This window comes from Salmo trutta, chromosome 7, assembly GCF_901001165.1.
Source record: "Salmo trutta chromosome 7, fSalTru1.1, whole genome shotgun sequence".
In the NCBI taxonomy this organism is placed as follows: domain Eukaryota; kingdom Metazoa; phylum Chordata; class Actinopteri; order Salmoniformes; family Salmonidae; genus Salmo; species Salmo trutta.
This window is the reverse complement of record NC_042963.1, coordinates 1,733,878-1,747,193: the sequence shown is the minus strand read 5'-3', so window position 1 is coordinate 1,747,193 and position 13,316 is coordinate 1,733,878. Positions and strand designations below refer to the sequence as shown.

The following is a 13,316-nucleotide window of genomic DNA, read 5'->3' as shown; positions in this document are numbered from 1 at the left end:
GTGACTTTGTGTGGGCAGTGGGTACACCTCACCATGTGCTCCAATATAGCAGTAGGGTGAGAGATTGGAGGTGAGAATTGGCAGCGGACTGAGGACAGAGCGAGACAGAGAGAGAGAGGGATAGTTCAGCACTGTTTCAACACACATCCCTGTGTGAGTTCTGCCCTGAGGCTGCTGCCAGTGTGTGTGTGTGTGTGTGTGTGTGTGTGTGTGTGTGTGTGTGTGTGTGTGTGTGTGTGTGTGTGTGTGTGTGTGTGTGTCTTTAGGCTGCAGGCTCCAGCTTCTTTTGATGGGTTTTGCGTCCCTCCCATTCTGTTTAGAGTGGCTGCACCCGCACTCACACACACCCTCCACCTCTCCCAGGAGCTGTCTTCTCCATCCTCCTAATAATAGGAGAGGTCATCTGAAAGTAGCTTTTCCCATAGATTAGTGCAGGTACTTCTACTAGCCTACAGTGTGTCTCAATCCACAGTCCGCTTTGTATATATTGTTATTTTTTTTACTGCTGCTCTTTAATTACTTGTTACTTTTCTCTTATTCTTATCCTTATTTTTTTAACTGCATTGTTGGTTAGGGGCTTGTAAGTAAGCATTTCACTGTAAGGTCTACACCTGTTGTATTCAGCATTTCACTGTAAGGTCTACACCTGTTGTATTCAGCATTTCACTGTAAGGTCTACACCTGTTGTATTCGGCGCATGTGATTAATACAATTTGATTTGATGTGTTGCACTCGTTTTACTCGCTGTGACATGTGTGCTATGCAGAACTACAGGTCACTCCCCAGTTCCTGGAGTTTAGTTCTCCCACATACTCAAGAGCGTAGGTGTAAATGAGCCGTCAGTCAGGCATAGTCTGGTCTGTGTGTATATTCTCCCCCAAATGACTCTTCTGCTTTCCCAAGATTCCCGAATACCAGTCAGTCCATGCTGCCTGTCCAAGATCTCCCTGTCTGGACAGAGATAGATTAGGATAGAGATCACTGGCCAAAAAATCTGCTGACCCCTGAGACCTGCAGCGCAGACAAAGATACTGCTGCAGCACGCAAACACACACACACACACACACAGAGAGACAGCTGGCTGTTTTATCTACATACAGGCAGCATCCATTTTCTCTCTCTCTTATAATAAACTACACCAGTGAATGAGGAAACTTTGCTTGAGGCACTAGGGGAGAATATACACCACAATAACAGGCAAAGTTACAAATCACTGGCTCAGGGCTATCTGTTTAGGTAACCCACTCCAAGGAGGAAATGGTCATTAAACCTATACAATATTCAGTGATATAAAAAAAAATATTCACTGAGAATCGAAGGCTACAACATGTAACAAAGTGTTTACACTTGTTATAGTAAATGGTAGTGAATGTTACCAAAAACATATATAACGTTAGGTAATTTATAAACTACACTATCAAACTCATCAGATAACCTTCCATTCACTGTACAGAAACATCATGAGACAGCAGTCAGGTCAAATCTACTAGGAACACAAGACCATTGTTGTTCAGAACCGGATATTTCCATAACACAATTACTACAGCAATTGAAAGTGCAGTCTACATGGACAGTCTAGTTATGACAATAACTATCTGTGACTAGCTGGCAGGTTTGAAATGTTACCTTGAAGCATTATTAGGCTAAAGCACGGAGTTGGAGCACAGGACGTTCTTGTTGTATCATTGTGGCCCTAAACTGGAAACACAATCTCTGCAACTTGGTATGCAGGCTCTCTTTACACGCGCACCATACTGTCATAACTGTAATAACACTGTAATAACACAACACATCACATGGGGAAAATAGACACGATGCTAGTCTAGTGACTGGAGCAGCATTGTGAGGTTGAATCGGTAAACAAGCTGTAGCTAGGCATTATCAGAATGATTCAGTCGACGAACTTCCTTTACCCATAACAAGACAAGTTTGAATGCATCCCTTGGTAGGCTAGAGCATGGCTGTCTCTGGTCACATCCGTGGACAGGGCAGAAATTATAGCTGGTTTGCTGAGCTAACGTTAGTTGGATGGCTATTTCATTTTAAATAGGCTATTCGGTTCTAGCCTACCCAGCGATATGTCAAAACACAAACCCGCATTTTTCGGAAATAGACTATTTGGACCATGTTAATTTAGACACGCACACATGGTCGAATAAATAATGAAAGCGGTCGACGTTCTGATATGGGGCGATACAGCAGAAAGGCGAAGATCGACGTTTACCTTTGAAAATGTCGGGGTCGCTCAGACATAAAATCCCACACGGATGTTTTAGATTTGTCGAGCCCGAAATAATCCCAATAAAAAATGCATTAAATCCAGTTGGTAAAATCCTGGTTTCCCCGGTCTAGAACGGCATCAGCATCCATGCAATAGTGACGGGTGCAACTCACACAGGAGAAGAGTTGCAACCTGATTCCCGTTTTCCGTTAAACCGGTCTGACAACGGAGCCAAGACATCCCATCTCCTTCTGAACAAGCACTCTCCCACACACAACGCAGCGACCCTGGCCCGCTTCCAACCAGTAGAGCTGCACCGTTCAATGGCTCATCCTCCCACCGAAACAGAGGGCTTCTCCCCGGCTACTCAGACCATCCGACTCCCTCCTCTCTCCCTGGCGACTCCGGCGCCTAGCAGAAACGCTATGAAAATGCAGAGGGTGGCTGTACCAAAGAAGACAGAGAGGACCGACGGAATTAAATAATAATCTCAAACGGTCTGTTTTACTCAATTAAACCACACAATTTGGTTTTCTTCTCTTCTCCCTCGCCCTCTTTCCTCTTGCCTGTTCTGAAAATACGGGAATAATGGAGGCAGGCTGTGGGGGCGGGGAGAGAGTAAAGGGGACATTTCTTTCTGCAGCTCGCAGTCATGAGAAACTGCAGATGGCTGTGTGTGTGTGTGTGTGTGTGTGTGTGTGTGTGTATGTCTGTGTCTGTGTGCTGAGAACAGCCGAGGAACGACCTACAAACAGACATCTGGATCTGCACACCAGGAGCCCAAAATCATCTGGGAAAGGTCTCTCACTCTCTCTCCCTCTCTCATTCTCCTCTCTTTCTCTCTCTCTCAATTCAACAATTCAATTCTATTTCAATTTAAAGGCTTTATTGGCATGGGAAACATATGTTTACATTGCCAAAAGTATGTAGACACCTGCTTGTCGAACATCTCATTCCAAAATCATGGGAATGAATATGGAGTTGGTCCCCCCTTTGCTGCTATAACAACCTCCACTCTTCTGGGAAGGTTCCCACTAGATGTTGGAACATTGCTGCAGGGACTTGCTTCCATTCAGCCACAAGAGCATTGGTGAGGTTGGGCGATTAGGCCTGGCTCGCAGTCGGCGTTCTAATTCATCCCAAAGGTGTTCAATGGGTTTGAGGTCAGGGCTCTGTTCAGTCAAGTTCTTCCACACCGATCTCGACCAACCATTTCTGTATGGACCTCGCTTTGTGCACAGGGACATTGTCATGTTGAAACAGGAAAGGGCCTTCCCCAAACTGTTGCCACAAAGTGGGAAGCACAGAATCGTCTAGAATGTCATTGTATTCTGTAGCATTAAGATTTCTCTTCAGTGGAAATAATGGGCCTAGCCAGAATCATGAAAAACAGCCCCAAACCATTATTCCTCCTCCACCAAACTTTACAGTTGGCACTACGCATTGAGGCAGGTAGAGTTCTCCTGGCATCTACCAAACCCAGATTTGTTCGCCGGACTGCCAGATGGTGAAGCGTGATTCATCACTCCAGAGAACGCGTTACCACTGCTCCAGGGTCCAATGGCAGCGAGCTTTACATCACTCCAGCCGAAGCTTGGCATTGTGCATGGTGATCTTAGGCTTGTGTGCGGTTGCTCAGCCATGGAAACCCATTTCATGTAGCCCCTGACGAACAGTTCTTGCACTGACATTGCTTCTAGAGGCAGTTTAGAACTTGGTAGTGAGTGTTGCAACAAAGGACAGATGATTTTTACGTGCTTCTAGACTCGGCGGTCGCGTTCTGTGAGCTTGTGTGGCCTACCACTTCGTCGCTGAGCTCCTAGACGCTCCTAGACGTTTCCACTTCACAATAACAGCACTTACAGTTGACCGGGGCTGCTCTAGCAGGGCAGAAATTTGACGAACTGACTTGTTAGAAAGGTGGCATCCTACGACGGTGCCACGTTGAAAGTCACTGAGCTCTTCAGTAAGACCATTCTACTGCCAATGTTTGTCTATGGAGATTGCATGACTGTGTGCTCTATTGTATACACCTGTCAGCAACAGGTGTGGCTGAAATAGCCGAATCCACTAATTTGAAGGGGTGTCCACATACTTTTGTATATATAGTGTATGTTTACATTGCCAAAGCAATTGAAATAGATAATAAACAAAAGTGAAATTCCCTGTGGCTCAGTTGGTAGAGCATGGTGTGTGCAACGCCAGGGTTGTGGGTTCGATTCCCACGGGGGCCAGTACAAAATAAAATAATAAATGCATGAAATGAAAAGTCGCTCTGAGAGTGTCTGCTAAATGACTAAAATGTAAAATGTAAATAAATAATAATAAATGAATAGTAAACATTACTCTCACAAAAGGAATAGAGACATTTCAAGTGTCATATTATGGCTATAAACAGTGTTGTAACGATGTGCAAATAGTTAAAGTACAAAAGGGAAAATAAATAAACTCACTTCCGCTTCTTTTCCTGCTGGTTTCTAAAACAGTTCTCCTAGCTAGCTCATGGGTTTGGTTTGGGCTGACTATAGATGCTGCCTGGCCGTGGAACTGCATCTCATTCTGAATGACCTAAATTTGTGTTCACTGTCCAGTTGGAGAAACCATTTGAACTACAGAATGAATCAGGTTATTCAGGGTCTAATACAAGTGTAGGTCTCTCTCTTTTTTTTAAATGCCCATAATATTATTGACTATTTTGGCCGATTCTGTGTGTGTGTCTATCTGTTGGTGGGTGGTCTTGTCTTATGCTGGTGGCATGACAGTTGAAGCCATAGTAGGCTATGTGCAACTGTCTTCTTGGTTATCCAGATGACACGCTAGACCATGACTATATCATACAGCTGTCCCCACAGAGACACGAAGCTATCATATAGGCTGGTTGAACGTTAGTGACTATAGGTCTGTAATAGCATGCTATATGTTCTGGAATCATACTGGTTAAGCTACTCACTAGTTTGAATGATGTTTTTGTCAAATATAACAACACTTGCTCTACCACAGAGTGATGTACATCTGTTGGCACCATGACAGTAACATTATAATAAGAATCATCAGTAGAAAAACGTTGTCTTAAAACCTTTGGCGTCAACATGGTGCATTAAAAGCCCAGATTTTAGTTAGCAGAATATGGTGTCTATGGTATCTACTGTAGAGGACAGGAGAAAGGAAAGACGTGTATCCTTTTTCTGTTAGGTCTCTGTGTTTCTGGGTATTTTTGGCCTGTTCCAGACACCGGAAACTAGCCTGTCCAACTTAAATATCACCAGATGACTATAACTTTGGCCTGATACACTCTCTCCCTCTCTCTCTCTCTCTCTCTCTCTCTCTCTCTCTCTCTCTCTCTCTCTCTCTCCCTCCCCCTCTCCCTCTGTCTCCCTCGCTCTCCCTCTCCCTCTCTCTCTAAATACATACCTCTCTTTATTGGCAGTGTTACTATCACAAGGGTCCCGTTGTTTAGCTAAGACAAGAGAGTTATGGAGGGAGGGAGGAGAAGAGGGAAGGAGAGAAAAAGAGAGAGGGAGATATGAGTGGAGAAAGGAGTAAGGGACATAGGGAAATAATAAAAAAGGAGAGGGTAATGGGAAGAGAGGAGGAACTGGAGGAACCCATGATGCACTGGACCTATTGTAATGGATCGAAGTCACATCAGAAAACTGTTATACTACAAGGAACTGGGTGAGAATGACAGTAAAAGCCAGTTGAGGGTAGGAGCCGTTAAAAGAGGATTTGGGTGGGGATATGGGGAGTTTGGGGAGAGGTGGGTAGTGGTGGTGGGTTGGTGGTAGTGATTATGGGTCTAGGTTAGAGGTCATCTATATTGGTGGAATGTGATATAAACCGTGCTGAACAGTTAATGAAAGCAAGATGGATACTCTTTAAACTGAGTCTGTAGGCTACACACACACATGTGCACACACACACACACACACACACACACACACACACACACACACACACACACACACACACACACACACACGCACAAGCGCATATGTACAAGCAAAATCAGAAAACATACAGCATGTGAATGATGTAGAAAGACTCCATATATATGGTTCCAGAGACGTCTCAGGGAGGGTCACAGAGCAGCCAGGAATGTATAGAAAAAATGACTGACTGGGAGAGATCTGTTTTGTTTGTGCGAGTGTGTGTCTGCATGTGTGTGTGAGCTCCACTCACCATCCTGTGAGTGAGTGAAATGTGTTTCTAGTTATGTTCTGAAAATCAGAAACACACAGAGATACAGTATTTCTATAGCCAAGTCTGCTTTGTTCTCATTTTACTACATAGCTCTATTCCCAAAGCTTTCCTAAACAACACTATTACCAGATCTTTCGTAAACTACACTATTCCCAGATCTTTCCTAAACTACACTATTCTCAGATCTTTCCTAAACTACACTATTACCAGATCTTTCCTAAACTACACTATTACCAGATCTTTCCTAAACTACGCTATTACCAGATCTTTCCTAAACTACGCTATTACCAGATCTTTCCTATACAGTTGAAGTCAGAAGTTTACATACATCTTAGCCAAATACATTTAAACTCAGTTTTTCACAATTCCTGACATTTAATCCTAGTAAAACTTCCCTGTTTTAGGTCAGGTAGGATCAACACTTTATTTTAAGAATGTGACATTTCAGAATAATAGTTGAGAGAATGATTTATTTCAGCTTTTATTTCATTCATCACATTCCCAGTGGGTCAGAAGTTTACATACACTCAATTAGTATTTGGTAGCATTTCCTTTAAATTGTTTAACTTGGATCAAACATTTCGGGTAGCCTTCTACATGCTTCCCACAATAAGTTGGGTGAATGTTGGCCCATTCCTGCTGACAGAGCTGGTGTAACTGAGTCAGGTTTGTAAGCCTCCTTGCTTGCACGTGCATTTTCAGTTCTGCCCACAAATGTTCTATAGGATTGAGTTCAGGGCTTTGTGATGGCCACTCCAATACCTTGACTTTGTTGTCCTTAAGCCATTTTGCCACAACTTCGGAAGTATGCGTGGGGTCATTGTCCATATGGAAAACCCATTTGCGACCAAGCTTTAACTTCCTGACTGATGTCTTGAGATGTTGCTTCAATATATTCACATAATTGTCCTTCCTCATGTTGCCATCTATTTTGTGAAGTACACCAGTCCCTCCTGCGGCAAAGCACCCCCACAACATGATGCTGCCCCCCCCCCCCCCCCCCCCCCCCCCCCCCCCCCCCGCCCCCGTGGTTGGGATGATGTTCTTCAGCTTGCAAGCCTCCCCCTTTTTCCTCCAAACATAACGATGGTCATTATGGCCAAACAGTTGTATTTTTGTTTCATCAGACCAGAGGACATTTCTCCAAAAAGTACGATCTTTATCCCCATGTGCAGTTGCAAACCGTAGTCTGGCTTTTTTATGGTGGTTTTGGAACAGTGGCTTCTTCCTTGCTGAGCGGCCTTTCAGGTTATGTCGATATAGGACTCCTTTTACTGTGGATGTAGATACTTTTGTACTTGTTTCCTCCAGCATCTTCACAAGGTCCTTTGCTGTTGTTCTGGGATTGATTTGCACTTTTTGTACCAAATTACGTTCATCTCTAGGAGACAGAATGCGTCTTCTTCCTGAGCGTTATGACGGATGCGTGGTCCCATGGTGTTTATACTTGCGTGCTATTGTTTGTACAGATGAACGTGGTACCTTCGGGCATTTGGAAATTGCTCCCAAGGATGAACCAGACTTGTGGAGGTCTACAATTTTTTTTCTGAGGTCTTGGCTGATTTCTTTTGATTTTCCCATGATGTCAAGCAAAGAGGCACCGAGTTTGAAGGTAGGCCTTGAAATACATCCACAGGTACACCTCCAATTGACTCAAATGATGTCAATTAGCCTATCAGAAGCTTCTAAAGCCATGACATAATTTTCTGCAATTTTCCAAGTTGTTTAAAGTCACAGTTAACTTAGTGTATGTAAACTTCTGACCCACTGGAATTCTGATACATTGAATTATACATGAAATAATCTGTCTGTAAACAATTGTTGGAAAAATTACTTGTGTCATGCACAAAGTAGATGTCCTAACCAACTTGCCAAAACTATAGTTTGTTAACAAGAAATTTGTGGAGTGGTTGAAAAATGAGTTTTAATGACTCCAACCTAAGTGTATGTAAACTTCAGACTTCAACTACACACATATATATGTATATATATATATATACCTTTAGTTAACAGATGTTTCCTAGACTTCCCTCTCCCCCACCCAGTAACAGAACAACTGTTACTAAAACCAGCACAGAGAGACTGACTACTGAACACTTATGGATCAGCTATTACCCTGTAATACTTAATACCTATAGGGATACTTTACTTCTAATCAATGTCTGTCTCATGTTTTCAGATGCTTGAACAGTGGTGTAAAGTCAAGCTCCATACTCAATCTGTAGTGTAGAAATCTACTGGCCTCAACCCTACATAAATGGGACAGATAGGCACCATCTCACTGCTTATACTTAAGAAACGTTTAAACTGTAAGTACCAGTCATGTTTTAGGGAAGACCCAGATGCAGACAGTGTCGAAGTAACAAAAGTGTATTACTAGAACAAGGCGCAGGTAAAACAACAGGTCAAGGGCAGGCAGAGGTCAGTAGTCCAGATCAGAGTCGAAAAGGTACAGAACGGCAGGCAGTCTCAGGGTCAGGGCAGGCAGAGGTAAATAATCCAGTGCGTTGGGACAAGGTAAAGGATGGCAGGCAGGCTCAGGGTCAGGGCAGGCAGAATGGTCAAAACCGGGAACTAGAAAACAGGAACTAGAAACAGACAGGAGCAAGGGGAAAAATGCTGGAAGGCTTGACGAACAAACGAACTGGCAACAGACAAACAGAGAACCCAGGCATGACTCGCTTAATACGGAATCGGTCAGATGACGCAGATGCTATATTGTAGGACTGTTTTTCTAGCGCAGACTGGAATATGTTCCGGGACTCATCTGATGGCATTGAGGAGCATACCACATCAGTCACCGAATTCATCAATAAGTGCATCGATGACGTCCCTACAGTGACCGTGCCTACATACCCCAACCAGAAGCCATGGATTATAGGTGACATCTGCACTGAGCTAAAGGGAAGAGCTGCCGCTTTCAAGGAGCGGGACTCTAACCCGGACGCTTATAAGAAATCTCGCTATGCCCTCAGACGAACCATCAAACAGGCAAAGCGTAAATACAGGACTAAAATTGAATCTAATACACCGGCTCCGATGCTTGTTGAATGTGGCAGGGCTTGCAAACTATTACGGACTACAGAGGGAAGCCCAGCCATGAGCTGCCCAGTGACACAAGCCTACCAGACAAGCTAAATGACTTCAATGCGTGCTTCAAGGCAAGCAACACTGAAGCATGCATGAGAGCACCAGCTATTCCAGACAACTGTGTGATCACGCTTGCCGTAGCCGATGTGAGCAAGACCTTTAAACAGGTCAACATTCACAAGGCCGCAGGGCCAGACGGATTACCTGGACGTGTACTCTGAGCATGTGCTGACCAACTGGCAAGTGTCTTCCCTGACATTTTCAACCTGTCCCTGGCTGAGTCTGTAATACCTACATGTTTCAAGCAGATCACCATAGTCCCTGTGCCCAAGAACACCAAGGTAACCTGCCTAAATTACTACCGCCCCGTAGCACTCACATCTGTAGCCATGAAGTGCTTTGAAAGGCTGGTCATGGCTCACATTAACACCATCATCCAAGAAACCCTAGACCCAATCCAATTTGCATACTGCCCCAACAGATCCACAGATGACGCCATCTCTATTGCACTCAACACTACCCTTTACCACCGGGACAAAACACCTATGTGAGAATGCTGGTGATTGACTACAGCTCAGCATTCAACACCATAGTGCCCTCAAAGCTCATCACTAAACTAAGGATCCTGAGACTAAACACCTCCTTCTGCAAATGGATCCTGGACTTCCTGACGTGCCGGCCCCAGGTGGTAAGGGAAGGCAACAACACATACCATGGTGATCCTCAACACAGGGGCCCCTCAGGGAGTGTGCTTAGCCCCTCCTGTACTCCCTGTCCAACACCATCATGAAGTTTGCCCACGACACAACGGTGGTAGGCCTGATCACCGACAACGATGAGACAGCCTAAAGGGAGGAGGTCAGAGACCTGTAAGTGAGATGCCAGGATAACAACCTCTCCCTCACCGTGATCAAGACAATGAAGATGATTGTGGACTACAGGAAATGGAAGGCAGAGCACGCCCCCATTCTCATCGACGGGCTGTAGTGGAGCAGGTTGAGAGCTTCAAGTTCCTTGGTGTCCACATCACCAACAAACTATCATGGTCCAAACAAACCAAGACAGTCATGAAGTGGGCACGACAACACCTATTCCTCCTCAGGAGACTGAAAAGATTTGGGTCCTCAGATCCTCAAAATGTTATTCAGCTGCATCCTCGAGAGCATCCTGACTGGTTGCATCACTGCATGGTATGGCAACTGCAGAGGGTAGTGCGTACGACCCAGTACATCACTGCGGCCAAGCTTCCTGCCATCCAGAAACTTTGAAATAAATATTGTACATAACATACATGTATACATTTAACAGTTCTATGCCTAAGATGGTGTTTCACCCTATGATCCCCTTTTGATTAACATCCTATAGAGAGCTATACATTTAAACTCACCTCTGAACCCACTACTGCAGTCTGTACTTCAGGGATAACCCCAACCATATCATATCTGGATTGAGTAACATGCTCTACAACTCAGAAGGCATTAGAATTGCCAAAGACTCCAGCCACCCTAGTCATACACTATTCTCTCTGCTACCACACGGCAAGCGGGACCGGAGCGCCAGGTCTAGGTCCAAAAGGCTCCTGAACAGCTTCTACCCCCAAGCCACAAGACTGCTGAACAGCCAATCAAATGGCTACCCGGACTATTTGTATTGACCCCCCCCACCCCTTATTTTTATATTGCTGCTACTCTCTGTTTATTATCTATTATCTATGCATAGTCACTTTACCCCTACCTACATGTACATATTACCTCAATTTAGTAAATATTTTTCTTAACTCTTATTTTTCTTCAAACTGTTTTGTTGGTTAAGGGCTTGTTAGTAAACATTTCACGGTAAGGTCTACACCTGTTGTATTCGGTGCATGTGACATATACCATTTCATTTGAGCTAGTGAACATACAACTCTAGGTTTGAGACACAAACACCATGGTTTGCCTTACAGATATTAGGCAAGGTAAGAACATGAGACGTCCACCTGAGCATGCTGTCAGAGAGACCTGAGTCACAATGAATACAGACCCGTTTGACTATGAGAACAAATATATCATAACACACACAAACACACACTTTGTAGACAAACTGTTATCTTAAAGATTCATCAGACACTTCGATAAATGATCATATACAGCACAAGAAACTGAACTGTAGTATAATATGTCATGTCTGGTGAGTATGTAGTATAAGTATTAAAAAGCAGTAGAATGTAATCAAATAATGTGACTGATGTTTCCTACATCACTACTGGAATGTCTAACAACAAGTACCATCACTATCAAAGGACTCTCTCTCTCTTTCTCCCTATCGTCTTTCTATTCTCTTGGTCGCTTCCTCTAGTGCTGTAACTGTGTAGCTGAAATAACTGGGTCACACACACACACACGCGCACACGCACGCGCACACACACACACACACACACACACACACACACACACACACACACACACACACACACACACACACACACACACACACGGCCTGGAGTCATATTTAATACAGCAAGCTGTAGAACAAGGCCAAAGCAAATGTCTCCTTGTATCACGTCCAAGAAGACAAAATCTTTTCTGCACCCAGTGCTATGATACTGCATCAGTGTGTGTGTCCATGCATATCTGTATAGTTTGCATGTGTATATGTTCATGCGGTGTGCCACACCACCCAGAATAGCACTGTGCCATAGTTATGCCAGGAAGGGTCTGTCTCTTTTCGTGGCCCTGCAGGGACCAATCTGAGCGTTGGATTGTATCTGTGTGTGTATCCGTGTGCGTGGGTGTGAGTGTGTCCATATGGATGTCCACTTCTCTCTCTGTCACTGCCCTATTTATGGGGAGATGAGGTGCACCCTTGAGCCCCAGCCACAAAGGATAAGTCCACTCTGTCACTCAAGAATACCCCTCTGTGCTCCCTCCAAATACCAGCTTATCACATACACTCATAGGCACACACACACCTGCCTTCTGCTAAAACTGGCCAAACTCTAAAGTTGGGAATGTTGGGGTTTGTTGATAACACCAGCGGTCTTTCTGACTGGGTATTAATTTGTGCGTGTTTATGTCTTAGGCCACCATGCATCTGCTCTGTGTTTAGGAGGAAACTGATCTCAGAACCATCAGGTGATCTGGACTAACAAAACAGAGAGCGAGACAGAAAGAGACAGAAAGAGAGTGAGACAGAGAGAGAGAGATAACACAGGTTAGGGAGAACTAGCTTACGTAGTACAACTCCACATGGCGTCAGTGTGTGAGTGGGTGTGTGTGTGTCGCAAGGGAGAGATCTGTTTTCCATCACCTCCTCTCCTCATCTATTATTTAAGGTGATAGAAATCAGTTTAGACCCTGCTCACTGATACTGCCAGCAATGTGTGTGTGTTTGTGTGCGTGAGTGTTTGCATACATGTGGGTATGTCGAAGAGGTGAAAGAGTGTGACACACACACTCAAGGACATTAAGGCAGCCAGGGGAGTGCAGAGGGGTTCAACTCTAATGACCTCTCTATCCTGTCCCGTTAATGCAGAGAATACTGACACCGTTACTGTTTAACGGGCAGATTATCAAACAGCCCTCGTGCATAGTCATTAGGTGCGTGTGTGTATTTCTCTGTCTGCACACCCACCCACCCCACCTGACAATCCCCCTCAGCCACACCCCCACACTTTACAACCTAAACCACACACCAGAGTATCCATGGCAACACCTGCGGGATCTAGAATTCTCACCACGTTTCACCTCTAGAAATGCGTTATGGTCTTTAGGCAGGAGGGTAAACTGTCAAATAAAGTAACAGCATGGAGTATGGCAGGGGCAAA

At 44.5% G+C, this 13,316-nt stretch overlaps 1 protein-coding gene across 6 annotated transcripts in view; it reads right to left on the bottom strand.

Moving 5' to 3' along the window:
- Nucleotides 1-13,316, bottom strand: part of LOC115196716 (FERM domain-containing protein 4A) — a 190,324-nt gene that overhangs the window by 64,806 nt on the left and 112,202 nt on the right. The window contains exon 1 of one of the 6 annotated variants that reach the window (XM_029757575.1): nucleotides 2,225-2,804. The exons of 4 other annotated variants lie outside the window; for them this stretch is intronic. The gene's annotated coding sequence lies outside the window, so the exon portion shown is untranslated. Of the gene's footprint in view, nucleotides 1-2,224; nucleotides 2,805-13,316 lie in introns of those variants that run through there. One more of the 6 variants, XM_029757576.1, reaches the window with a different exon arrangement.